This window comes from Panthera uncia, chromosome X (assembly GCF_023721935.1).
Source record: "Panthera uncia isolate 11264 chromosome X, Puncia_PCG_1.0, whole genome shotgun sequence".
Lineage (NCBI taxonomy): Eukaryota > Metazoa > Chordata > Mammalia > Carnivora > Felidae > Panthera > Panthera uncia.
Genome location: NC_064817.1, coordinates 97,471,015 through 97,498,178, shown reverse-complemented (window position 1 = coordinate 97,498,178; position 27,164 = coordinate 97,471,015).

Here is a 27,164-nt window from a genome sequence, read left to right as displayed (position 1 = left end):
CCTTCGAATACACAGTGTCCAATACACTCCCTGAGACCACTGGACAGGCTTGGCTGCTGGACTGGATTATGTGCCACAGGGACAACGGAACCTACTTGCCCCAGAGAAAACCAAGATGAAATAGACCCAGACTCTTCCAACTCTTGCACGTCCCACGATCTTTGCTTGTGGCTGAAACTTGCCCCCAAGAGGGGCTGTGTTGAGGCAGATTCTGTATCTGGGGCTTCAAAGACTTGGCAGCAACATCTCCTAACCTCTTCACCGCAGATCCCCAAGGGCCCAGGCCAGCCACCTGGTCCTGTCTCCTACACTCATGGTGCTTTTTATCTCAGGAGCTTCGCTGCCCTTTCCCAATCCCTAGAATGAGCCAGGACCACCCTAGTCCAACCCAACACGTTACACTAACTTTGGGCCTTGAATAGGGGCCTTGGGTCAGGATCTCAGTCAGAAATTCAGGACTTTAACCCCAGTCTCAAACACAAGCCCCTGGAAATGTGCCCTTATGCAAATTCCCCTCGTTCCCTCCTGACAGCTGTAGGTGTCCTAGGTCGACGGGCGTAGCGTGCTTTATATTTTTGTAACTCAAAGGCCATTTCTGCAAGCTGCCTAGAAGAAAGGAAGAAAGCCTCAAAGGGAATCAACGTGTTCACTAAAAACTGCCGGTGACCTCCATATGGTAGCCCCCCTGCTTAGGAAATAAGGGACCCACAACACAGATTTGCCGTCCTTGGTCAGGGGATGGAGAGACACGGGCACCTAGAAGAAGGGAGGAAGCAGAGTAGTGAAAGTCGATGCAAGAACAAGACTAGAAGCAACAAATCCACACTACAATCTCGTGGATCACCGACCTAAGGCAGTAAGTAATAATAAGAGGGGTTATTATTTCGAGGGATTTCTCCCTAGAAAGCTGAGAGCAACACAGGTTCACACACTCGTTGAAGGGGCCCTAGAAGGGAGCCCACAGACCCTGGGGCAAGAGGTCAGGGAGGCTTTCTGCCTGCTTGTTGGCAACAAGAACTTCGCTCCCATCGGAGCTATTTATTGAGGTTGCGCCAGTGTGTGGTCCCCAGGCCAGCAGCAGCATCACCTGGGAACCTGTTAGAAATGCAAATTTCCAGGCACCTCCCCGGACTTGCTGAACCGGAAACTCTGGGGGTGGGGACCAGCCATCTGTGTCTTAATCACCTCCAGGTGATCCTGATGCAGGCTCGAATGTGATTACCAACGGCCTAGATCTATTTTAATCAACAAGCTCTGTGCTTCGTGCTGGGGTGGGGCTGCCAGATAAAACACAGAATGCCAAGTTAAATTTGAATTGCAGATGAACAACACTAATTTTAATGGAAGTATGTGCAAAATATTGCCTGTGATACGTGTATAGAAGCAATCGTGTATCTGGAAGTCAAGGCATATCTGGAGTTCAAATTAACTGGGCATCCCGTATTTTTATTTGGCATGGGGGATTCCTTTAGGCCAATGATGTTTAAGAACAGACACAGGGAAAGCTCTGAAAACTGAGAAGTTACCCTTTTGTAAGAGACATTTACATGTATAAGAGAAATCTCCATTTGTAAGGGTGTTTCCCCCTCAGTACCCTGAAGAGAAGGACTCTAAATCTCCAGAAACTCATCAATAGTGGAGGCCAGGACATAAATCTGCATAACAATCATACCCTTGTTTATTGTGCTTTTCCAGATAGCTTCCCATAACTGGCTCCCCTCTCCCCCAACATCTCTCGTCTTTCCCTGGAGATGAGGTGTTGGCTTTCCCTGAGATTAAGGTGTTGGCTTGGGCCATTGCTGGGAGTTTTCCTGGGTCTCTCCCATGTATACACGAGGTATACGTGTTATTAAATCTGTTTTCTCCTGTTAATCTTTTTTGTTGCAGGGGGTCTTGGCCAAGAATCTAAAAGGGTAGAGGGAAAACAATTTATCCTCCACTACACCCTCAAGATTCCCCCACCCCCAGATCACTTGGGCGTGCAAAGCTTTGACATAAATAGAGAACAATCACAAAGAGCGTGTACTTGAGAGTGTGAAACTTAGATCTCAGGGGAATTCTAAGCAAGCTCAGAGCACTGTGGGTCGGGCGGGGCGGGGCGGGGTGTGGCGGGAAGAGCTGTAGGATAAACCTGAAAAGAATGTGGGAATTGGATTTGAATTCACAGTTCAGACTCCAGGGGTCCTAGCTGCTGTAGTTTCTGGCGATGAGACTTGGTTGTTTTGTTTTGTTTTCTTCACTCTCTGACCAAACTCCTGCCTCGTGGCCACAAGTCACATTGGTGTGAATTAGAAAAAGGTGCTCTTTCCGTGGGTCACCTGACTGCAGAACTTGGAGCACGGACCCCAGGCTAGAGTTGAGCCCCCATTCGATGCTTTGTAGCAGCTCTGAGCCATTTTGTCTGCCTATGTGCTGGCTAACTTGGGCCCCTTCCAATTGCTTACACTTGTCTGCTTTGTTTCAGGGTCCTGGCCATCAATGAGGGGGCCCCTACCCCCCACTACCCAAGGCTCGCTTTTCTAAAGCCATGTTTGTCAAAAGCACCCGTGTGCAAATTCCTTTGTTCATAATGGTGGCATTCAAGTTGAATTGCGCATGAAATTGTCTTGCTAAAGAAGCAGCTTTCTCTATATAAAAGGGGGCAAGAGAAATTGAAGGATCTGATTAGTTAATAAGAATTCTGAGTAGTCAAATTCCAAATTAGCATAAAACAATTTCTTGTTCAGAGCACGTGCAGCGCCAGAGTAAAAGAATTCTTTTCCTCCTTTTTTTTTGTGAAAGCGTTTTGTTCTAAAATAGTATAATCACAATAAGACATTCCAATGTGTGAATTATAGTATATTAAGTCATGACTAATTGCATTGATTTGCATTCTGGGTTTTTTAACATCTGTGTGGTAATTATCCTAATCCAATTTGTTATGCAGATACAATCAATGTTATGTATGTTAGTGTTTAGGGCCCCTGACACAATTTCCTGTAATAAAACAGAATGAAATACAAAGGTAGCTCAGGTGGAAAGACAGACACATCTTTTATAGATATCAAGCTCTCTTTCTTGATCTCTAAAATTAGCTGGGGCGGGGCAGTGGATCAAGCAAATTTCATTAGCATTTTCAAAGGAAGCCCAAGAAGAGAGAGAGAGAGAGAGAGAGAGGACGCACAAGCGTGCTGTGCTCCTGAGAAAGAGCAAGCTGTATTAAACCTTCAGGAAGACTTTTTTCTAACAGGCTGTGGCTTTCAGAAGCTGCCAGAAATAAAGTCCTGACCTCACCTGATAATGAGGCAATGAGACCACGTTCTGCTGACACAGTGCTATTTCAGTAAGGGTTGCGTCTTACCTGAGGGTCCGGGTTTAGCTTTAAACCTTTCATTTTCCTGTCCTTTTAGGAAAAAGATAGGATTCTGCCTAAGATCTCCCAGAAAGTCCTAGGAATCTGGGGCATAGACAATGTATCTGAGCCGCTTTTAGGCACAGGCAAAGAAAGCAATTGTGTGTAATTTGTGGGCATACGAGAGATCCTTTACCCAGAACACCTCCAGACACACACACAGGCACGCACCCTTGCTGCCCCCCTCAGATGTCTGAATCTCCTACTTTGGGAACATCCAGTCCTTTAACTTCTGGATTTGTCCGCTTTTTAAAAATGCCAGTCTGCCTCATCAAAAATATAAACCTAAGAGAGCAGTACCTAACCAGCCTCTTTCAAAACGAAGAAAGTAGAGAGAAAGGGACCAGATGTTTGAAGGGCAATAGAGACCCTGAAAGGGTTTAAAAAAAAAAAAAAAGAAAATCCTGAGAGGGGCGGCTCCTGACTGGCTCAGTCAGCAGAGCTTGCTACTTTTGATCTTGGGGTCGTAGGTTCAAGCCCCATGTTGAGAAAAAGGGCCTGAAACGCAAAGGTGGCAGATATTACAAACAATATTCGCTTATTCTGCCATTTTGCTGAGTACACAAGTCCTGGCACTCTCCAGGGGTGAAAGGGACCCATGTCTGTGGAAAAGGGAGCAAAGTAGATATCGGATCCCCCCTCTCCAACAACCAGTTCTCACTCCTGTCCACGACGTGGCTGATACTGAGAATCCCCAGGAAAGCTTGTTAAATATACGGGTGTATAATCTCATCAATCCAGATTTAGTAAGTAGGGGATGGGGCCTAGGCAGAGAGTTTTTCTTTTAATCTTTATTTATTTATTTATGAGACAGAGGGAGAGGGAGAGAGAGAATCCCAAGCTGGCTCCACACCATGAGCGCAGAGCCCAACACAGGGCTCGATCCCATGAACCACGAGATCATGACCTGAGCCGAAATCAAGAGTCGGACACTTAACCAACTGAGCCACCCAGGCGCCCCCAGTTTTCACTGTGCTATAAACAGGTGCCCCGGGCAGCCGTATTTTTAAAGCTACTCCCCAGGAAACTGTAGTGGATCGCTGCAGTGGGCAGCCACTGGTCAGCCAGGTTCCCCACCAGGCGTAGCTGCCCAGGTAAAGGGAGGCTACAGTGGGGCAGCAAATGGCCAACAGAAGCAAAACTGTGCTCCAGCTGATTAAGCCTGAAAAAGACTCCCTCTTTCACTGAAGTTTAGTCAGCCTCTTCTAAGCCCCCCGACCCCCATTCAACTAGGCCCTGACTTTGGCCTGTCTTTAGCAAAGAATCCTGCTAAGTCAGTTTAGCAAACCCCCCTGCCACCGCCAGAGATATCTGATCACACTTGCTATCTGGTCAAGTGCCCCGTCCCCTCGCCTTGACTTCTAAGTCCTTGGCTTGCCTTTAGCAAAAATCCTGTTATCCCAGTTTAGCAAGAATTCCCTCACCCTCGATGTCTGTCTTAGCTTGGGCTGCTGTAACAAACTACCATAGATTGGATGGCTCAAATAACATTCATTTCTTACTGTTCTGGAGACTGGCATGTCCAAGATCAGGAAGTTGGCAGATTCAGTCCCTGGTGAGAATCCTGGCTGGCTGCAAGCCACCTTCCCGCTGCATCATCATATAGGAGAGTGCGGGAGAAGGGGAGGGAGAGAATGCTGGTGTCTCTTCCCCTTATAGCGAAACTCATCCCTTCATGGGGGGGGGGGGGCTCACCCTTATGACCTCATCTAAGTAATCACCTCCCAAAAGCCCCATCTCCAAATACCATCATAAGAGGGTTAAGGCTTCAACATATGAATAAGGAAGCAGACACAAACATTCACTCCAAAATAACGCCTACTCAAATCCCTCGAAGTAATTTTGTATCCACAGACCCCCTCACTCTGCTCATTGGCTATAAATCCCCACTTGTGGTTGTTACATTAGGAGTTGAGTTCAGTCTCTCTGTCTCTCTCTGTCTTTCTCCCCTACTGCAATAGTGTTGAAGAAAGTCTGCTTTACCATTTTAACAGGTGTCAGAATAATTTTTCTTTAACAAGTCCTTAAAGGAAAAAACTGCCTCCACCAGACACCAAGGCTCCATTTAGCCAACTATTCTCTAGTTAGTCAAGACCCGCTTCAGCCCATTAAACAGGACCCCAGTGGCTCCAACCTGGTGCCTCATATATAAGCAGGAAAGAGTCCGCTAAGGATTGGCAGTTCTTGATGGGAATTTGTTGCCAGTATCTGTGAACAAAGGTATGAAATTCCCACCATTCAAACAAGGATTTACTGAGCACTTACTCCAGGTCTTGCCCTGTGCTAGGGGAACTGGGGAATAAGAGTAGATCCCTTTGCTCTCAAAGCTCATAGAAAAGCAGGGAAAGGAGACAGGTAAACAGACAATTACAAGACACCTGAAGGCTGTGACCAGCTTAATGTAACCATTTGCTGGGAGGTGAGGAGCCAGAAATTGGCAATTAATTGGCATGAAGTCTTCCCGGGATCGCATTTCTGAAGTGATCCCTTCACCTCCTTTACCCCTGCAGAGCCGCTCCTGCGCCGCTTGTCCGACAACCTCCCAGAGTAAACCTGTTTCCAAGAGTTGCCTTGTGCCCGCCCCCCAGCACACCGACCCTTCCATGGCTAACCTCTGCCTACAAGACAAAGCCCAAACTTGTTAACCTGCCATTTCAAGTGCTCCGTAGTCCTCAAAGGACGGCTTTATCCCCAGGAGTACTGTCAGTCAGCAAGGCATGCCGGACATCATCTTGTAAAGTTAGAAGACAGAACATTCCTCCGATTCCTGTGTCTGCACTGTCATCACTGGACCTTGGACGGTGGCAAAAAAATCATAATAGTGCCGGAGGGGCTTCCTGACTCCAGAAAAATGAAAGAGACTGAGCTCAAAAGGGAAGAGCGGAAGAACAAATGTGAGGCAGAAGAGAGCCCATGAGGCACATCTTGGCAGCTGTGATGCCTGCCCTTCCTAGAAACCGAACTTCTCTACCCTCTCCTAAAGGCCAGGTGTGTGGCATTTCAGTCAGGTGCCACTCAAACACTACCTTGCAGAGAAACCTCGAGGCTTCTCTCGGCCTCCATCTCCTCACCACAAAATGGAGAGGATACTGCCACCCCTCTCTCTTCAGAGACAACAGGTGAGAGCGAAGAGAGACCAAAGAGAATGCTCTATAAGCTGTAGGCAGCCATTCCGGAATGAAGGTTTGTTATTACCATTCTGATGGGCCCTGCAGGGCATGTCGAAGAGGTTTAAAAAAATTTTTTTTTAACGTTTATTTATTTTTGAGACAGAGAGAGACAAAGCATGAACGGGGGAGGGGCAGAGAGAGAAGGAGACACAGAATCGGAAGCAGGCTCCGAGCCATCAGCCCAGAGCCCGACGCGGGGCTCGAACCCACGGACCGCGAGATCGTGACCTGAGCCGAAGTCGGACGCTCAACCGACTGAGCCACCCAGGCGCCCCTCGAAGAGGTTTTAGAGCAATACAAATGAGGGCAATAGGTTGCTTCCAGGCATAGGAGCAAGGAGAGGGGACAATACTGACTCAGACATGGGTTCTCCAAGTCCCCTCTCACCCAGGGCCTGGGTGCTTGGTGGGATAAAAAGCCTCTGCCACCACCCTCGCCCGACCCTATCAATATGGCAACAAAGCACCTGCTGTATTGACCACAGATGCCAAGACCTAACCACACATAATCACTCAGCGGCCTCCCCTTTCTTTTTAAAAGCTTGTCAGTATTATTCTCAAAATCCTGGTCCTGGCATGCGCAGAGAACCATCCACTGATGGGAGGCAGTGTGTCGATAGCCTTAGCAAACCTCTCTTCCTTCCTGAGTTTGAACCTACAGAAAGGGCCACGGGCTAAACAGACAACTAAGCGAAGTGTGTCTGGCACGTCTGCGACTTTTCTGCAAATTACTCCCCACCCATCAAAATGTCCCCACCCCACACTCCTTTCGGGACCCTGCCCCGCTGATGTGACATATGGGCCAACAAGTGAACAGCACACTCGCTCTGAAGGGGAGGAGGCATCACAGGCTCGCCGCAAGTTCCAGAGGGAAATTTATTTTAGGGGTGGCAGGGCACGGAGCCTTGTCAATCTCCCTATAGCAGCCATCTGCCAGTAAGGAGGACCCTACTTTGTTAGGCCCCTGAAAACCCGCAACAATCTCCTTTGGTAATCACTGTCAATCACTTGGCAGCTGGCCCCAGCCCTGGGGGATTTTGTGGGAATGCCTGTTAATCAGTATCACAGAGGAGGGCTGCCGCGGAGTCCTATTCTGTGGCTCTTATTTGGAAGCTCCTTTATGTTTTTCTTCCCCTGTAAACAACACATCAGACTGATTTGGTAAGGACCAAGGTCTGGAGACAGAAGCAGCAAGGGGCCACAAGCCAAATACCGCCTTGGCATCTTTCCTCTCCCTGCCGTGACTCGGGGCTTCCGGAAGGGGTCTGCAGGCCTAACACAAAGTCCTGAGCAGAGTCTGCAGCTCTTGAAACATCAAAGCATCGGTAGGAGCCTGAGGTCAGGTGGGGCTGGAGGAGTGTGGGCGTGGGTGGTAGTCAGCAGAAGAGGCTTAGGTCAGAGTTTAAAGCCAGATTTAAAAAGGGCTGAAAGTGCTATCCTGTTCACCAATCGAGCTAAAAAGGGGAATGGACAGGAAATTGGAGACAAAGATAAATGGAGACCCACCCAGGAACACAGGGACATGCATTCAGATCGTCCTCTGAGACGGCCGTACCATCTAAATGCCTTTTAACCTATTAAATACACAGACTCTAACCCAGCGGTATACAACGTAACTCTCTGTGATGATGGAAATGTTCTATAAATGCACCATCCCACGGGGTGGCCACCAGCCACACGTGGCTATTAAGCGCTTGAAGTGTGGCTGGTATGACTGAGAAAATTAATTTTTAATTTCATTTCATTTTAATTCATTTAAATTTAAATAGCCACATGTGGCTAGTGTCCACCATATGGACCAGCACAGGTCTTGGAGTTACCACACTCTCTGGGTTCGAATCCCAGCTCTACCTCTTGTTGGTGGGGAGACCTTGGAAAATCACCTCACCTCTCTGTGGCTTAGTTTATTCATCTGTGAAATGGCAATAATAAGGGTCCTCACAGAACTGTTGTGAGGATTATACGAGTTAATGTATGGAAAGCGTCTGATGTATAATAAGGGCTATAATTTTTTTTTCCCCAGTTCGAGACGCTCCATAGAACACAGTCCCTCAGCTGCTCTGAGGGGTCTGCAACAGAAGAGAGCCCCTTTACTGGTGCAGAGATAGCGAGTGGAAGTTCTATGCTCTTCCTACAGCAGACTTTAGAAGAGATGCGATTCAAATCATTTCCCTCGTCGTGAAAGCCTGAGAACAGTGTGTATGTGCTAAGGTGCTAGAGAAAGTGCTGAACGCTAGTCACTCTCTGGACCTAGTACCTCATCAAAGACACACAGAATATTCCTCCTCTTTCCAGGCGCATCCAGTTACAGATATGTGAGACAATTCTGGCCCACGTTACCGTCCTCGGCAGTGGGAGAGACAGGGAGGTGTAGCCATGGAGATCTGAATTTGAATCTCAGCCTAGCCGTTAACTTACAGGGTGAGATTAGGTCAAGAACTTACCTTCTCTGAGCCTCAGTGTCTCTATCTATAGAATGGGAGTATAGTCATTCCTATCTTCCAAGACTGGTGTGATGATTGAAGAAAATAATGTAAGCAAAGCACTAGATTAGCCCAAACACAAATCTGCTAGGTTTGAGGAGCACAGTGCCTGGAAGCGGCTGTTTTTATCCATACCTGTATGTTGAATGAGAACCAATCCAAAGTAAATAGGTAAGTGAAGTTATTTCACAGTCCATCATCAACAACTCTCTGAGCTCAGCTGGATATAAGGAAGTCTACTTTCTTTTGCCTTCCTATAGCCCAGAGAAGTGGAAATCAATTATGAAGCCCCGACTAAAACCCAGTCCTACTGCCTCCTAGCCCCAGGCCAGGCAGCACCACAGAGTCCCTTCAAAGGGCCTGCTGGCTGCTAATTTCTGATGGGGTTATAGTGTTTATTTTTCATCAATCACTCTCAATGTAGGAAACAGAAGTACAGGTTACTTCATTAGAAGCACACGCACATAACGGGATACATCTACATATTAAGCAGGCAACTGAGAGTCTAATCTTTCTATTTTATGTACAGCTGTAATCACCACTCAGCATCAGAATGCTTGTTAAATACTCAAGATACTACAGAGAACTCTCAAACCTTTGCTAAGTGCAGGTGACAATTTGAAAGTGCTCCCATTCACAAGCTGGATGCACTCTTCCGTCGGCATCCCATGTACTCTGGTGACCACGTGTGCAGGTGCCCCTTGAGTTCATTCGGGTCACCTTAAGCATAGACAGAGGTATGAATACAGGTCTCTTGGGTCCCTGATGTTCAGTGCGTCTGATTAGGTACCTATTCCATACAGGGAGCAGGTCTCTGTTGTTTTGTGCATTGTGTTGTTAGTTTTGGAAGCGAAGCGGAGAAGGGAGACAAAATCTCAGAGCCCTGAGCAGCAGAGGGACTATTTGAGTCCAGTGCCATCTGCAGTTGCGGGAAGAAAGGTCAGCAGTGTGGCTCCGCAGAGTACAGGAAGGCAAAGCGAGTGCCTCAGAGAAACCTGCCCTTCTTTTAACACTGTTGCCTCAGACCAACTCTAAATTCAGCCTTTCTACTTGAAAAATAACTTCAATTCAGAATCCAATAAATACCAAACCAGACAAAGACATTATCAGAAAACTACAGCCCAATATCCCTCATGAAAATAGACCAAAAAAATCCTCAGCAGAATATCGGCAAATCGAATTCAGCAACACATAAAAAGGATAATACCTTATGACTAAGTAAGGTTTATCTCAGGAATGCAAGAGTAGCGAACATTTGTTCGGTAAACGTTTGAACATCAATCAGTGTAATTTATCATATCAAAAGGATGAAAAATAAAAACCCTGTGATCATATCAATTCATGCAGAAAGGCATTTGACAAAATGCAGATCCATTCATGATAAAAACTTTCAGGAAACCAGGTATAGAAGGGAACATCCTCAACCCGACAAATGGCATCTACAAAATTTACCCACACCTGACATCGCACTTAATGGTAAAAGACTGAATGTTTTCCCCCTAAGAGCAGAAGCAAAACAAAGATGTCTGCTCTTGCCACTTCTATTCAACATTGCACTGGAGGGTCTAGCCAGGGCAATTAAGCAAGAAAAAAGAAATAAAAGACACAAAGATTAAAAAGGAAAAATTAAGGGACGCCTGGCTGACTCAGTCAATTAAGTGTCGGACTTCGGCTCAGGTCGTGATCTCACGGTTCGTGACTTTGAGCCCTGCATTGGGCTGTCTGCTTTCAGCACAGAGCCTGCTTCAGATCCTCTGTCTCCCTCTCTCTCTGCCCTTCCTCCATTCGTGTGTACACGCTCTCTATCAAAAATAAATAAAAACATTTAAAATAGAAAAATTAAGACCCTATTTATTTAGAGACATCATGGTCATCTACCTAGAGAATCCCACACAGTGTACCAAAAAGTTACTAGAACTCACAAGAGTTTAGCAAAATTATAGGACACAAGGTCAATAAACAAAAATCAACTGTATATCAATTGAAAATTGAAATTTAACAAACAGGACAATTTACAATAGCATAATAAAAATGAAGTACTCAGGGATAAATCTAACAAAATAGGTACAAGATTTCTATGCTGAAAACTACGAAAACACTGATGAAATAAATTAAAGGAGACCTAAATAAATGGAGAGGCATACTGTGTTCATGGATCAGAAGACTCAATAGAGTTAAGATGTCAATTCTCCCCAAAGCGGTCTATAGATTCAACACAATCTCAGTCAAAATCCCAGCAGGCTTCTTTGTAGGAACTGACCAGTTGATTCTAAAATTTGTATAGAAAAGCAAAGGAGAAAAAAAAAGACAGAAAGAAAGAAAAGCAAAGGACATCAAAGAGCCAAAACCATATTTTAAAAAGAACAAATTTGGAGGACCTACACTACCTGATTTCAAGACTATGAATCTACAGTAAACAAAACAGTGTGGCATTGGCATAAGGCTGCATATATAAGTCAATAGAACAGATCAGAAAATCTATAAGTAATCCTACACATGTGTAGTCAGTTGATTTTTGACAAAAAGGCAAAGACAATACAGTGAAGAGAGGACAGTGTTTTCAACAAATGGTAGTGGGACAATGTGACATCTATATGTAAAAAAAAAAAAAAAGAACCTCATATCATATATAAAAATTAACTCAAAATGGATCATGGACATAAAGCTGAAATATAAAACTTCTAGAATAAAACACAAGAGAAAACTCTTTGTGACCTCTGGTTAGGCAAAGATTTTTTTTTTTTTAATGTTTATTTATTTTTGAGAGGGAGAGAGATACAGAGTGTGAGTGTGTGGGGGGTGGGGAGGGGCAGAGAGAGAGGCAAGCACAGAATCCAAAGCAGGCTCCAGGCTCTGAGCTGTCAGCACAGAGCCTGACGTGGGGCTTGAACTCACAGACTGTGAGATCATGACCTGAGCTGAAGTTGGACACTTAACCAACTGAGCCACCCAGGTGCCCCAGGCAAAGATTTCTTATATATGACCAAAAAAAGAATGAACAGTGTATGAAGAAAACCAATAGATTGAGCTTCATCCAAATTACAAACTTCTGCTCTTCGAAAGACAGGGTTAGAAAATAAAAAGGTAAGCCACAGACTGGGAGAAAATACTTGCAAAGCACATATCTGATAAAGGACTTGTATCCAGACTAGATAGCTCAAAACTCAATCCAGAAAACAAATAACCCAACTAATTATTAAATAAATAAATTATAATAATAATTAAATAAATTATTAAATAAATAACTATTAAGTAAAAATATTTAAATAGACACTTAACCAAAGAAGAGACATAGGTGGCAAATAAGCACACTGAAGGGGAGCAAATTGTATGACCCCAACATATGCCACTTTGGCATGTGGATTATTTTGATCAGAAGGCAATCAAGACCTAGCAGATTCAAGAAAACCTTTTCCTTCTCCTTTAACTATCTAAAAAAAGTTAGATACAGGCTCAGAGAGAGAGCTATTTCCAGAGATAATTTTTATCTGGATGACCTATCTGGATGGCGGGACAAGCATTTAATCACCATACATCTGCTCTAATTATTGTCCTGTGAATCACCCTCCTCCCCTTTGAAGCCCTAGGCGCTTATCCCATCTCTTAGCTCGAGTCAGCCTGTAAGCCTCAACTGCCTGTCTTTGAACCTCTTGTGTCTTTGTGGGGTTTCTGTACATATGAAATTAAATTTGTTTTTCTCCTGTTAATCTGTCCTTTGTCAATTTAATTATTAGATCAGCCAAAGAACTTAGAAAGGGAGTAGGAAAATGTTTCCTCCCCAACAACATGAAAGGACACTTGACATTATTAGTCATTAGAAAAATGCAATGTCAACCACAATGAGAAAAAATACACCTCTGTTAGGACCCTTAAATTGAAAAGATTGACCTTTTGCACGTATTTGAAAGGATGCAGAGAAACTAGGACTTTTATGCATTGCTGGTGGAAATTCACAAAGAGACAGCCATTTTGGAAAAAGTTTGGCAGAGTCTTTTTTTATAAAGTTAGGTATACACTTACCCTATGAGCCAGCAATCCAACTCCCAGGTATTTACGCAAGAGAAATAAAGATATATGTTCATGCAAAACTGTACATAAATATTCACAGCAGCTTTATTAATTATCACTCAAGGCTGGGAAAAACTCAAATATCTATCAACTGGTGAAAGTGCAAACAAATTATAGTACGTCCATACGATGGACTGTTATGTGGCAATTAAAAAGGGATGAACTAAAACATAGATGAATCTCAAAAGTATTATGCTAACCAAAAGAAATCAAACCCAAAATCCTACATATTGTATGATTCCATTTATATAACCTACTGGAAAAGTAAAAACTATGGGAATAGAAAATAGATCAGTGGTTGCCAGAGGTTGGATATAAGGAGAAAGGACTGACTGCAAAGGGGCACAAGAGAACTTTTTGGGGTAATGAAAATATTCCATATCTTGATTGTGTTGGTGGTAACACAACAATATACCTTTGTTGAAATTCATTGATCTTGTACACTTGAAAAAGGAGAATTTTACTGCATGAAAATTATGCCACAATAAACCTGACTTTAAAAAACACAAATGAGGAGTGCCTGGGTGGCTCAGTCGGTTGTGTCCAACTCTTGATTTCGACTGAGGTCATGATCTCACGGTTCGTGAGGTTGAGCCCCGTGGGGGGCTCCTCACTGACAGTGGGAGCTTGCTTCAGAGTCTCTCTCTCTCTCTCTCTCTGCCCCTCCCCCTGCTCACACATGCTCTTGCTCTCTCTCTCGCAAAATAAATAAACATTTTTGAAAAGAACATGAATCATACTAGTGAGCCTGTGGTAGAGAAAGGATCTATCAGGCTTGCTTGCTTAGCTTTCTAACTGAACCAAATGAGAGTTTGTCCACTCAGTGCGCAGAAAACCAATAAAAACTGACACAGAGCTTTTGCGGTGAAGAAAGATAGGTGATTTATCGGTGTAGCTAATGCTCAGAAGTCCTGACCTCCCCAGTGGCTTGCAAATGAGGGTTTTAAGGGCAAAATTTGGGACGGGAATCTTCTCAGAAGGTGGATGCAGTCGATTGGAGGCCCATGAGGTTATGCAAGCAGGTGTTCTGGCCCTACTTCGTCTGGGCCTCTGGAGGTCTTTTCCCTCTCAAGAGACTTAGACTCTAAAAAATAACTTTATTTTTTACATTAGAGATTTCATTAGGTACATGTGATTATATCTCTAGGGTAGTGTTGATTAACTACTTGTCTTACAGTTTCGTTTGAATGATAAGCAAGCATTCCTATCTCTTGAGCCTAGGCCTACATGTTCCTTGGGCAGTCCAGCCATACCTGGGGGTGATGTGACCTGTCGTGTTCTTCTTCCATCTGAACTGGCAAAATGGATGCCGGCTCCTGCTTGTTTCCATGCGGAAGGGTACACATGGCTAGGGGAAGTGTCTCCCATTCAGAAAAGGCTTCCTTCATTGGCCTGCTTGCCAGAATGCCAGCCCTGGCAATTTTTTAAAGTTTATTTACTTATTTTGAGAGAGAGATAAGTGAGCAGGAGAGGGGCAGAGAGAGAGAATCCCAAGCAGGCTCCGTGCTATGAGCACAAACCCCATGCGGGGCTTGAACTCACTAACCATGAGATCAGGATCTGAGCCGAAACCAAGAGTTGGAAGCTTAGCATACTGAGCCACCCAGGCACCCCTAACCCTGGCAATTCGGTAACAGCTGGGCAAATACAGTTAGGGAAGAATGGGGGAAGGGAAGAGAGTCAGCATTGCACAGTTGTCTAGGGCACAGGTTTCGGGTGTTTTTTTTTTTTTTAATTAAGTTTTTAATTTTAATTCCAGTATAGTTAACATACAGTGTTACATTAGATTTAGGACCCAGGTTTTGACATCAGACTAATGTGAGTTCAAATCCTAGCTTTGCTCTATCCAAGTTGTGTGACCTCGGGTAACCCGCTTAATGTCTGTGATCTTCAGTTTCCTCACTTCTGAGACCGGGGCAACAGGACTCAGTCATCGCCCAGCCTACGTGAGAAGCTCTCGTACACTAACACAAGCGAACGCGCCTGGGACACATGTATAACACAGCGATGAGAGATAACGTAGGAAGTAATGTGTATGAAAGTGCTTGATAAATGATAACCATTCTTATTCCTAAATCAAAAGATTATGTGGGGTAGAAGGAGAGCAGTCTGGCTGGTAGGAAAGATGCGTGGGAGGCATCGGTGGTGCCTCCACCTGCAACCACATTCAACTCTCCACTTGTGGCATTACCCATTCGGTACGTGACCTACATTCCGGAATTTCCAGGACAGCCACTGTTCTAGCCCATCCGTTCAGGGCACCACTTGTCAGAGCCGGGGAAATAGGAGGAGCACTGTAGTTAGAGGACACATTCCAAGCCTCTCCCACACCCACGGTCTTGATTTCTCTTTCCTCCCCACCTCATCATTGGGGATTTGCTCAGACTTCTTTCATATGAAATCAAACAGAACTGGAAGGTTAAGCTCCTGGGTGGGGGTGGGGGGAAGGGCAACAAAACCCCACCACCTCCGTACAACACATTTGAACGCCAAACAGAAATGGTTGAGAGATCACCGTTATCTGTGTTCTGGTTATCTGTGCCACCCCTGCCCTCCCCGCCTCCCGCCTCGTCCTCTCTCCTCTTCTCCCCTCCCCTCCCTTCTCCGGAGGGGGCTCTGGTTGAAAAAACATTTGTCTCCCAGCTGATCGACTGGGACGGAGAGGAAGGCAAATGAATTATTTCGGTTCAGCAGCGAGCGTGAGCGTGAGTTTTTCGGTGCCCCCCCCCTTTTTAATTAATGAACAATCTGGCCCGTTGCTGCTCCCATAGGTATGCAAAATAGCTTCTTCATTTGAAATCCCTGTTGTTGAATGCACTCCGTGGGGCACAATCACATTGCCGCCCCCTGTTTTGCATAAGAAACCGCTGTTTCCAAGATAAGAATCTTTTCATTTAGCCGTCGTGAGCTCATCCTTTTTCCTGTGCATTGTGGCTCCTGCTCCTTTGAGTCAATACCCAAACAATGGCTGCCGGCGCTGGCTCGGGCACCCTCCTGCCCCCAGCCCCGGAAGACAGAAGGCAGCGGCCTCCGGAAGCCTGCCTAGGCTGGCAACGCAAGTTCTTTTCAGGCCTCAGATGTCAAGAGGGCAAGAAACAAGAAGATCCGAGACCTCTGAAAACCTTCCGCTGGCTTTGCAGCCGACCCTGGGAAAGAAACCCTGAATGGCACCGGGTGGGTGACGGGAGGCCGGGGGTTGGACGGGCCGTGCCCTAGGATCGTGAACTTAAACAGCCTGGGAAATCTGCGGACAGGGAGTGAGGCACCCCCAGTGTGCAGAGCAGCTCAGCCACTCCTCCTGTGTCCCCGATCAGCCGACTGCATCCTGTCCCTGCCCTTTGGTTTGGAACAGCCCCGCCCACAGCACAAACCACACAATGGCAGCGCGCTCCAATCAGAAAGTGGAAGGAGACGCAGATTCTGTGGAATGCAAACCCTGTCTTCCTCCCGCAGGTGGGTAAATCGAGGCCCAGGCAGGGAGGCAACGTGCTCGATAACACTCAGACAGCTCAGTGAGGAGGTGGGTGCATCAGATTCCAGCCTCCTGCCGTTTATTCCACCACACACTGCTGCCTCTGGAGGGAATCAATAACATTTGTGTACAAAGCACTGAGGAAAGAGACAAGAAAGGAGATTAAATGAGATCACGGTAAACTACAAAGCCTATACAAACAGTAGGGGTTTTATTGTTAGCCTCTTCATTTGTAGGAGATATTTTCAAAAGATCCAGGAGAATAGCAAAATTTAACCTTTACCAGTGTGAAAGGGGTCTGCAGAAAGCCGTGAGTTTCCAGAGGAAATGTGTGTAGTCACTTTACCTCCGGGAACAGGGCTACACGGTTGCATCAACTCGGCGCTCCTTATTTCCCCTTTGGTGAGACGAAATAATGCAACAAAGAAGCTTTAATCAAACCATAGATAAGGAACGTATATCCAGAAGGAGGCCAGATGCACTGAGGCCCACAAGAAATGGGAAGGCAAAGGCCATGCCTTTGGAGAGGTTACAAGCTGGTTGATGAGATGTTTTGTCTCTGCAATTTGATCATAAACCCCTTCAGGGCAAAGGCAGTGTATCCTTGGTAACTTCAGGAACACAAAAGCTCACAGTAGGAGTCTAGTCTCTCCTTGCTGATTGGTTGGTGGCCTAGGATAGACAAGACCTCCCGCACTGACTCTGAAGTGTTCCCAGCATTGCCGTTTTCTCCATGTTTGATATAGAGGGACCTTTATTACATTTCAAACAAACAGTTCCCCTGGAGCCCTAGAAAGCACCAGTGAGGCCCAGTATGTTCAGCCCTCTGTGGCCCTCAAGATGGGAGGGAGGCATTTTCTTCCTACGCACCAAAAAAAGTAATATTTCAATGCCACTGATGATATTTCTGAGTAAAACCACAGCAGGAAAATCAGGACAGATTTCCCTCATCTGCCCGTCAGTTTTAGGGCAGACATCCCAAATCCTAGATCTAAAAGGAGCACTAGAGGGGAAGGCAGGATACCTGGGTTCACAGCCCAACTTGGACCCTCATTAGTTGTGAGATTTTGGCAGCCACCTCTCTTCTCTGAGCTTCAGTCTCCTCACCTGTAAAATGAGGCACCGACTAGACCAAAGTTTCCCAAACTGAGTTTTTGAAGTCTAAATCTTTTCAAATATGGGGATTTGGGGGAGCGGGGGCAATAATACATTCAGACAGTGGATTATTATTCAGTGCCCCCCAAAATGGGCTTAGGAAACCACGAAAATACATGGAGGAACTTTAAATGCAGGTCACTGAGTGAAAGAAGCCAATCTGAAAAGGCTACATGCTATATAATTCCAACTCTATGACATTCTGGAAAAGGCAAAACTATGGAAACAATAAAAAGATAAGTGGTTCACAGGTGTACGCGTGGGGGAGACAGATGAATAGGCAGAGAACAGAGGATTCTTGGAGCAGCAAAAACGCACTCTACGATCTAATAACGATGATTATATGTGCAACACCAAGAGTGAGCCCTAACGTAAGCTATGGCCTCTGGGTGATGATGCGTCGATGTAGATTCATCCTTTGTAACAAATGAGCCCCTCTGGTGGAGGAGATGTTGATAATGGAGGAGTTATACGTGTGTGTCGGAGCAGGGAGTATGTAGGAAATCTCTGTAGCTTCCTCTCAGTTGTGTTGTAAACCTGAAACTGCTCCATTAAACAAAGTCTTTAAAAGAGAAAGACAAGAACCACTGGACTGGATGACTATTTCTAGTTAAAATATTTCATGATTCTATGAAATCCAATTTTTGTTCACAGGAGCTGCTTTAAAAGGAACCAGGGTGTTTCCTATTTTTTTTTAATGTTTAGTATTTTGGGGCACCTGAGTGGCTCTGTTGGTTAAAGCGTCTGACTCTTGACTTTGGCTCAGGTCATGATCTCATGGTTTGTGTGTTCGAGCCCCACATCGGGCTCTGCACTGACAGTGCGGAGCCTGCTTGGTATTCTCTCTCTCTCTCTGTCCCTCCCCTGCTTTCTCTCTCTCTCTCTCTCTCTCTCTCTCTCTCTCTCAAAATAAATAAACTAAAAAAAATTTTAATAAAAAATACAGTTTATTATTTTGAGAAAGAGAGCATGTGCACCCTGCTGTCAGTGCAAAGCTCGATGCAGGACACGAACCCACGAACCATGAGATCATGACCTGAGCCGAAATCAAGAGTGGGCCGCCCAACTGACTGCTATTTAAAAGAATCCCACTTCCAGTTAAATCTGGCAAATTGAATACACGCACATAGCTCTTTCCTGAGACCCCACAAAAAAGACATTAAGGAATTAAGAGGCCAAACACCATGAGGACAAAGGAAACAGGAGGAAAGCCTACAACAGGCAAGACAACAGACCCCGGCCCACCTCCTACAAAATGTGGAAACTAGCCAATGGATAAATGAGCAGTAACTGACTTAGCAGGCTAGAGAAGGCTTGAAACCTAAGGAAGATGTTTGTACTGCAAACCCCAAAAGGCTCAGGAATTGAAGGTACCAGGTATCTCTGAAAGTGGGAGTTTTGGCATGGAGTTGAAATCGGGATGATTGATTGAACATTTTTACAAGGAACAATTAATCCCCAGACCCCTTCCTTCATCCTGGCAAAAGACTGAACACTTCAGCCAAGCGCAGCTGAGGGCCCACCGATATGCCATGCTGAAAACAGACTAAACTGAAGTCTGCATTCTGAACACTGAGACCTCCAGCCCTTCCCTTGGCTCAGTTCCCGAAATACTGACAGCCAGGTTTACACACTCCAAACAAGAAATTGGAAGATTCTGCTCTGAATCCGAAACTGACTGAACCCAGAGAAATAAAGCAGAGGTGATACTGGAAAAATAGGCAGAGTGTCAGATGTAGGGTCTTGTAGGGTTTGGCGATTTTAGTGGAAGAGCCAGAGAGTCATCCAAGGGTTTTAAGTAAGAGAAAAACGAGATCAAGTTTGCATTTCTAAAAAGATGATTATAGGGTGCCTGGGTGGCTCAGTCGGTTCAGCATCTGACTTCAGCTTGGGTCATGATCACATGGTTTGTGAGTTCCAGTCCCGCATTGGGTGAGCTTGTGCCCCGCTGCAGGTAAGCACGAACTCAGCTTTGGGTGAGCCCCATTTCTCTCTCTCTCTCTCTCTCTCTCTCTCCCTCCCTCCCTCCCTCTCTCTCTGCCCTTCATGGGATTCTATTTCCCTCTCTTTCTCTGTCTTTGTTCACTTACTCCCTCTGTCTCTCTCAAAAAATTAAAAACAAAATGAAAAAGATGATTATAAAGGAACTAGTGTGGATGTTCACAGACAGAGGGCTCTGAACCATGTGTCGGACACTTTTGATCATGCTGAAATACAATTGCTTACCTTCCCTTTCGTCTCCCGTTCCAAGCTTGGAGGAGTCAGTGGCAGTGAAGGGGGCTGCCTCACGGAGACACATCAGTGGCATTCCTGCCTGAGGACGTAGACTGCTAGGGAGGGGGACAGGAGGCACATGCCCATTGACACCAAGGCTGCATAGAGACACATTGGGAGTGTGTCTGTTGGTGCCCAAAGACATGGGGTGCTGAAGCGGTGTAAGATGTCACATGGAAGGGCATTGGCAATGTGTCTGCTGCTTTGTGAGAATGCAGAGTGCTGGTGACAAGGTGCAGGGCAGGTGGAGGAGAAAACTAATGCGCTTTGGAGATTGGTCACATTAACTGAGCAAACAAGGGAGGATTATAAGTGCCATGCTTCTCACCGTTGGAGAAGATCGCAGAAACATGGAAAGGAGCCAGACCAGACTGAACCCCAAGATTCTGACTTGACATTGGAGGTTTTTATATGAACCCATGCTTTTTAAACATACACACTTATACTTAGAGAAATGGAGAAATAGTTATAGGTGTGTGTGTGTGTGTGTGTGTGTGTTGCAGGCACTCTTACAGACTAGCTCTGTTTACAAGAGGGCCTAGAAGCAATGACAGCCCATTGGTAATGAGCACCCAAGTGTCCAGGTCATGGTTTTTCTATACTACCCTCCACAAAAGGAAGTGCTCAAAGAATCATGGGAATATGCCAAAAGAACACAGATGCCACCTGGAAAGGGATTCCCAACTGTCGAGTCTGGGACAATTTGAGCATCAAAATAAATAATGATAACAGTGGATTATAACCAATTATATAAAATAGGAATCCATGAGTCCACATTGGCATAAACAAATAAATGAATAAACAAATGGGGGATGGGCAGACTATATTTCACGAAGATACCCACCACAGTGTATTTTATGCTACATACTGTTCTTACAAAGAAATGTTAACAATGTAATTTTCCCACTGAGGGGTGAGGGTTATGTCCCCTTCCCTTGAACCTGGGTGCGTACTTGTGACCACCTCAACCACAGAATGCAATGAAAGTGAAGCTACGTGACTTCTGAGAGAGCATCAGAAAAGGGCCGTGTGTTTCCACCTCACTCTCTTGAGATGCCTGCTATTGAGCTTCAGCCACAATCCTAGAATAAAATCAAGCAGCCACATGGAGAGGCCTTATGGAGGGGGTCTGGTTGACGTCCCTAAGCCGGGGTCCCAACTAAAAGCCAGCACCAACTTGTCAGCCATGTGAGTGAACCACATAGGAAGTGGATCCCCCAGCCCCAGCTGACACATCACCTTGCCCAGATGCAGATTCGTGAGCTAGAGAAATGTTGTTGTTTTAACCCACTAAGTTTAATAAAAATGGTTTGATACACAGCAATAGAGAGCTGGGGCATGGGAGAATCCCTTCTCTTCCTTATAGGAGAATGGCAGCTAATAAAATGTCGGCAGACTGATTGATGGAAAGAGAAAATCACTCTGGGCACCATGACAGTAGTGGTTGATTCAGGAGCCTAAGGGTGGTGGCTAGAGGATTGATGAGGAACAGCACGTTGGCAATATCTCCCCATAAAATACTAATTGTAGAAAAAAAACATGGTGTCTTTAGGGTGGAGAAACCAGCAGCCACCAACATGACCATGTGATCAAGGTTGACATTCCAGTGAGAAGAGAGGTTGGTGTCCTGTGCCCTCGGATGTGAGGTGCTGAGAAGAGCATGGCAGTATTTCTGGGGTATTCCTGCCAAGAAAATGTGGCCTGAGTCTAGTCCTGAGGAAACGCACGTGGGTCATCCTACAAAATGTAAAACCAGTAGTTTCTAAAACTGCCGAGGACGTGAAAGGTCGAGAAAGACTACAGAATTATTTCAGGTTGAAGAGCCTGAAGAGATTAAACGACTGCATGCGAACCCATGTTCCTGCATGGAATCCTGGACCGGACAGGGAAAAGAAACACTGTTAGGGCAGTCGGCACCATTTTTAATGAGCTCTGGGGACTGGAAAGAATGGCAGGCAAGCCCACGTGCAGTGATCTGTTAACAGTTAGGAAACTGGGTGAAAGGGACATGGAAGTTCTCTGTGCTGCACTTGGCTTTTCTGCAAGTTTGAAATTATTTCAAAATACACTATTTTTCAAAACCACACAATTGCTTATGTTACCAAACCATTTCAGATCAAAGTCTCATTGCTTAATTTCAACCACTCAACCAAGTCGATTCTTCAAGGCAAAGAGGCAGAGATACAGAATGCCTAACCCCAAACCACAGGTATGCAAATCACACTGCCAGCCAGGCCCTGATTCATACTAATTCATCAACATTTCCATGCCCAGTGCTACATCAGCTCTCTCAAGTCCGACCAAGAAGGCAGGGTTGCAGGCTACCCTTCCAGGGCTGCAGGTGTTCATTGCACAAAACAGCTCCGCCCCTGATGTGATGCGACACAGAGGTACTCCTTTGTGGTGATAGTCTTTATCTGTCATCTGTTAGTCTTTGGCAAAACTCGAACATCTCCCTTCGTTGTCCTTCTAATTCATTTTCTGCCCCATTCTTCCTTCTGTCACCGCGTTCCCTGCTCCTGATGCCCTGATGGCTAAGGCTGGGGGTGGGGGGTGGATTTTGAGTCTTACCCTCCTCAGTTAGCATCCTACATGGAGGGCCTTTCCTGTCTTCCCTCCAAACATGTGAGATGTATGACAGGGATAGCCAAATAGTAAGTAACTATATGAATGAAATTTAACAATACAAATAATTAAAGAATACAAATTAAATCACAATGTGGTAGGCTTATTTTCAATTAGTGCCAGTCTGGGGCACCTGGGTGGCTCAGTCAGTTAAGCGTCCGACTTCGGCTCAGGTCACGATCTCACAGTTCATGGGTTCGAGCCCCACGTCGGGCTCTGTGCTGACAGCTCAGAGCCTGGAGCCTGCTTCGGATTCTGTATGTGTGTGTCTCCCTCCCTCTCTCCCCTCCCCTGCTCACACTCTGTCTCTCTCTCTCTCTCTCTCAAAAATAAACATTAAAAAATAATAAAAAGAATAAATTAGTGCCAGTCTTTATGGCAGCATGATGGCAATATCTATTTAACGATCATGAAAATACTCATGCCTTGTGTCCTACGCTTTGATACAATTGTCTTACTTTTAGAACTTTCCCCAGAAATTTATTCAAAAGATAAAGAGTGTTATTTGCAAAATTGAAAAGATGCACATCATATAAATGTGAGATATTCATACATTCTTCCAACAAATATTTCCCGAGAACCTACTATGAACAAAATATATACTAGAACAGAGTGATGTTTAAGTTTTACGATAAATTGACAAAAGGAAATGTTACATAACTGCTAATCCACTGAGTAAAATACTCATAGGAAAGTGTTTATGAAATTGAACAAACTAGAATATGCAATTTTGTAGACCTTATATAAAAACTGTGTATGAACTGTAAATTATAATAAATCCAGAAACTTCATTAGATGCTTAAGTATCTCATCTGATTGCTCACGGAAACTCTAGTATTACTGCCCCCATGGTAAAGATAAGGGAACCGAGGCTCACAGGGATTATGAAAATACAATATTAGAATGTTAGTTCCCCAAGCTACTGTTTTGTCTGTCTCGTATACTGCTGTATCCCCAGTGTCTAGAACAGGGCATCTAGAACAGGCTCTCACATATAGCAGACACTCAATAAATAGTTCTTGACTGCCTGCCGAACAGTGATTTGGACCCAGTTCCCCTATCTGGGAAAATGTCTTCATTCCAATAAGGTAGACCCACCAGGACTAGGGGGAATGGGTTCTAAGATGAGTTTGGGTAGCTTCTGAGTTCTTCATTCTTCGTGTTTTGAGGGCCTCCCAGCCTTTTCTCTCCTTTCCTTTCTCTTTTACTGCCTGCCCTCTGGTGGAGGTTCTAATGAGTAGCAGGAGTCAAGGAAGAAGGCCAGGGTCATTACTGACTGGACAGATTACTTATGTGATTAACATCTAGTTTTGTCAGTTTCTCCATGGTATGGAAATAGCCGCACAGATTTTCATCAGATTTGGAGGCTATGTCTGAGTGGTGTGACTTAGAATACGTTACATCGACACGGTTAACTTCGGACGCGCTACTGGGCACCTTGGTTATTTTTTTTCCTTTCGTATTATGTGTTGTGTGGCCCATCATTTTCAAGATGTGTATGAGTTAAGAGATTTACACTTTATGAAATTTTTTAACTGTCCTGGAGGAAGAGGACCTTCAAAAATTATGAATAAACTGGTTATTTTTCAAAATCGTTAATTCTTATTGTTCCTTGTCTCGGAACACAAAGCGATGAAATGCCCCCCAGTTTACATTTACCTCAAAGGTTTTGAATACATAGGAGTTTCACATCACCAAGAACATTTTTAAATGAGAATTTTGAGAGAGAGGGAACAGTTCGCAAGGCACACCCATGTGAGGGCCAGTCAGAAAGACAGGCTGTTCCAAGGGCAAATGAACGTGCGATGAGAAGAATGTTTGGTGCGAGATCAAGAGACCGATGCTCTTTCACAGGCAGTTGAAACCAAAGTCCAGTTCAAAGAGACATTTGGCTGCGGGTCAGAAGATATGTGAGCTATGAATTCAGATGCTTCTGCAAGAGAAAATAGTGCTTTTAAATTTGAGCTCCAAATCAATGACGCCAAAGAATCTACACCAGTTCTCTGTCTGGAATCTGAAAGGAGAGCCTAAATGTTCCAATGAAAAGGTCATGTTGGAGCCAATTACTAAGCCTCCGAGGTTGCTAAAATCATTATTAATGGAACAGCGTCCAGAATTCCAAGATCTTTAAGATGATATCAGAGCTTAAACTGTATATTTCAGCAGAGTGCAGTAGAGAGGAATCAGTATGTAACTCCCCCAAACCACTTGTTCCCCTCAAACTACCCCTTCATCTTTTAAATGCCCGGAATACCGAGTATCTTCACCACCCCCATGGCTATTAATAAATCACAAGCACAGATGCCTCAAATAATCAGCGTTGCTCTCTGATGGGCTGCTTCTCATATGCGCAACACCATGTACCGTGTTCCTGAGTGATTAGCGACAGGGATCTACTCAAACGTGCTCCAGACCTCTAAAGAAACTTGTTACAAAGTTGAAAATTATTACAGCTCTGAATTAATTATTTCAATTAGAGAAAATTATCACAATTCCAACATTCATGTTTTTATTGTTTCTATTAAACTTTATTTAATGATAGTTAATTATTCTCTTGCAAAGCACTGAGAGCTTCATAGAGTCTCATTTTTTCTCCTGGCACTTATAATCAAGGCTTGTAGTGTTAACCTCCGGTTTTCCTTCTTATTGACAAAAAGAGACCAGCCTATTTAAGCACTTAGAAACCTCCCCAGTGACTAGCACAGTGCTTGGCAAATAGTAAAGACTTAATAAATATTTGCTGAATGAATGAATAACCTTTATATGAGCTGGGGGCTTTTTGGTTATGAATAATAAAATTCAATTCTCACTAACTTGGGACAAAGAGGAATTATTTGCAGGATACAGGGGATCAAAAAGGTTTAAGAAAAGCCTGGATATCCCAGATCTTCAGAAATTGGACAACTCCAGAAGGTGTCCAGCAAGAACTGCTTGACGCTTCATCCAGTCTTTTTATCATTCCACTCATGAATCAAATTCAAGAGGAAGTTTCTAATTGACCTAGATTGGGGCCACATCACTGCTCCTGAGCTAGGAGAGGACAGGGAGTCTTAATTAAAATTCCTACCAATCTTTATCCAGTATGTATACGGAGAATTTGCCAAAATGAAATTGGGGTGCTATTGCCAACAGGAGGTAGAACGGATGCAGGAAAGGAAGGAAGGAGAAAGGAATGGAGTGTTTTTCTAAAAGCTACGTAAGAAAGTACTTAGGAAGAAAGTACTTAGTATAAAAAAATTACTAATATTTTAAGGTATTGCCTTAGAGGTTGGGCTCGGGATGCCCCACAGGACACAAATCATAGATTCTAGAACATGGACATTACTTTCAAGGGGGTATTAAAGTGAGAGAGCCTTGTCTATTCACTATTAATATAATGCAAGGACCTGTGAGGAGGTCTAGTTTGTTCAGAAGAGTTGACAAAGTATAAAAAGCGGGCAGGTAACAATGAGCCTAACCATGTGCATTCTCAGGAGAGATGGACAGTAGACAAGAGGGCACAATCTGGAAAACCCTGTCATAGTCTGTAACTTACTTAATGATCTTTATTTAGCACAAATCACTCTCAGGCTTCAACTTACCCATCAACAAAATGGGGTTAATAACACTTGCTTCACCCACTATATTCTGGTGCTCCAGAGAAACAGAATAGAACCAATAGGGTGTGTGTGTGTGTGCAAAGAGTTTTATTATAAGAAATTGGCTTACACAATTAGGGAGGCTAAGAAGTCCCAAGATCTACAGTTGGCCAGCTAGAGACCCAGGAGAGTCAAAGGTGTAGTTTCAGTCTGAATGTCAGTATGCTCAAAACCCAGGAAAAACCAATGTTTCAGTTTGAGTTCAAAGGCAGGAAAAACACAGATGTCCCAGTTCAAAGGCAGTCAAGCAGAAGTTCCACCTTTTACAGAAAAGTCAACCTTTTTGTGCTATGCAAGCCTTCGACTGATTGGGTGAGGGCCACCCACATTCGGGAGGGCAATTTGTTTCTGTTTGTCCAGAGAGCCCTGACCAATACAAATTTTGGTACTGAGAAGAGGAGTGCTACCGTAACAACTAACTAAAAATATGGAAATGGTGTTGCAACTGGGCGATGGGTTTTGAGGAGTTTTGAGTTACAGGCTAGAAAAACCCTAGATTGCCATAAAGGGACTCATGGCAGAAATATGGATGCTAAAGGTGATTCTGGTGAGAGCTCAGAAAGAAAATGAGGAGAGCTGCAGAGAAAGCCTCTCCCTTCTTAAAGAATACGTAAATAACAGTGAACAGAATGTTGGTAGAAATATGGATGTCAAAATCCGTTGTGTTGAGGTCTCAGACAGAAATGAGGAGTGGGTGATTGAAAACTGGAAGACAGGTGATCCCTGTTATAAAGTGGTAAGGAATTTGGCTGAATTGTTCTCTGGTGCTTTGTGACAGAACTTATGAATAATGAAATTGGGTATTTGATGAGATTTCTAAGCAAAATATTGGAGGGCCTTCCTGATGCTTATAGAAAAATGCAAGAGGAGAGAGTTAAATTGAAGGAGT